This window comes from Neophocaena asiaeorientalis, unplaced genomic scaffold (genome assembly GCF_003031525.2).
Source record: "Neophocaena asiaeorientalis asiaeorientalis breed wild unplaced genomic scaffold, Neophocaena_asiaeorientalis_V1.1 scaffold571, whole genome shotgun sequence".
NCBI lineage: Eukaryota > Metazoa > Chordata > Mammalia > Artiodactyla > Phocoenidae > Neophocaena > Neophocaena asiaeorientalis.
In genome coordinates this window covers 804,913-806,965 of record NW_020175669.1, presented here as the reverse complement: position 1 = coordinate 806,965, position 2,053 = coordinate 804,913, and the positions used below count along the sequence as shown (strand labels likewise).

At 53.1% G+C, this 2,053-nt stretch overlaps 1 pseudogene; it reads right to left on the bottom strand.

The window, feature by feature from the left end:
• Positions 1–236: 236 nt before the first annotated feature.
• LOC112390612 (cytochrome c oxidase subunit 7C, mitochondrial pseudogene) lies at positions 237–428 on the bottom strand (annotated as a pseudogene).
• Between the last annotated feature and the right edge of the window lie 1,625 nt (positions 429–2,053).

The following is a 2,053-nucleotide window of genomic DNA, read 5'->3' as shown; positions in this document are numbered from 1 at the left end:
ATACTCGGGCTTCTCGCTGTTGTGGCCTCTCCTGTTGCAGAGCACAGGCTCCAGACGCGCAGGCTCAGTGGCCATGGCTCACGGGCCGAGCCGTTCCGCGGCATGTGGGATCTTCCTGGACTGGGGCACGAACCCGTGTCCCCTGCATCGGCAAGCGGACTCTCAACCACTGCGCCACCAGGGAAGCCCAGAGACTGCACATCTTAAAACGCTCCTCTTTGTATCTGTCTCAAGGATTATTTTTTAAGCAGTTGGTGTCTTACTATATAGAAAGGTGCAGCATATCCAGACCCTAAGTACAAAGTCATCATAGCTAGTAACTGCCACTTGTTTTCCACTGAAATTGGTGAATTCTTCCCTGGACCCTCCTCACAGTGACTCCTACAGACCACAGAGGTTGTGAACCTCCAGATGCTTTGTCCCAGCATAGGGCTGTTGGAAGCCCTGCAAAAGACGCAGAAACTGAAGGCGGAAGAAATGGTGGCAGCACACCCAGCACTCCTTTCCTCATGACCTTGATCCCTTGCGGGCAAGGACCGAAAGGGCTGCCTAGCTCTTATGTTCTGTGTCAGGGCCCCCTAAACTTGCGAGTGCCTGGGAGTCAACTGGGGGCTTGTTAAAAATTAGATTCTGTTTCGTGGAACTCCCAGATGAGGCTGGTGCTGCCGTCCAGGGACCACACTCTGAGTAACCCGTTCTCATCCTCTGGACTCTGAGCCAGAGTCAAGGTATTTTTCTTCCCCTGTGTAGACCCCAAGTGTTAACAGATGGGCTTGTGCCACAGGACATGTCCGCCTGGCCTTTCAAAGCTTCCTTCAGGAAGTCTTCTCTTCAGTTCCTTTAGGTGCAAAGTGGTTAGGAACACGGAACCTGGAGCTAGATGTTTTGGGTTCAAATCTGACTCGGGGGCTTCCCTGGTGGCGCAGTGGTTGAGAGTCTGCCTGCCGATGCAGGGGACATGGGTTCGTGCCCCGGTCTGGGAAGATCCCACATGCCGCGGAGCGGCTGGACCCGTGAGCCGTGGCTGCTGAGCCTGCGCGTCTGGAGCCTGTGCTCTGCAACGGGAGAGGCCACAACAGTGAGAGGCCTGAGTACTGCAAAAAAAAAAAAAAAAAAATCTGACTCGGCCTGTGTGACCTTGGGCAAGTTACTTAACTTCTCTGAGCCTTTGTTTCATTATCTGTAAATTGCAGATGATGGTAATACCAATCTCACAGGGTAGAGGATTAAAGGAGTGATTGTAAAGTTCTCAAGGTGAGCCTTATAAATGTTCTCTCCTCTTCATTATTTTTGCCATCATCATGGTCTCTTTCCTCCCAGCCTCTCTCCAGCCCTAGCTTGTTCCTCTCTGGCCCCAGTGCCCAGCACAGAGAATTGTCTCAGAACTCAAGTGGGGCGCCCTGAGGCCGGGCAGAGCAGGGCTGCTTCTCACAGGATGCAGATTTATTGCCCGGAGGCCAACCTTAGGGCCGACTGAGGGATTCTGCTGGGATTACTGGCTCCTCCCAGCAGAGCCGACCTTTTCTCATCTTATCTGGGAGCTGACAGAAAACAGAGGGTGACCCAGTTCCAGTCTCACCCTGCTCTGGGGGCCACGGCCAAAGCCTGTGTGTTCTGGACCTTCTGCCTGTCTCCTGGGTTTTGCTCTGAGGGCAGCCCTCTCCCATAAACCAAGCCTGGTGAGGCTCGGGGAACCCATGAGCGTGGGCGGGGTAGGCTTCGAAGCTGTCAAGACACGACACGGGACTAGGTCTGTTTCATCACCGACTCCCCTGTCTTCTTGCCAAATGCTGGTGCTGCCGTGCCCTGCCGGGGGCTGGAGGGGTCCGTGCCACACTCTGACAGAACGCAGTCCTCTCTTCAGATCCCTGGCTAACGAGAAAAACACACGCACACAAAACAAAGGCCCTGCTGCCCAACATAAAATACTGCTCCCTAATCCCAAGTGTGGCCAAGTACGCTGTTAAGATATTTAGAAGCCCCTTGAATTATTTCCACTTGAAAAATGTTTTTATATCTCCCATTCTGTTCTCTTGATTGGCTAAGGTGTAAT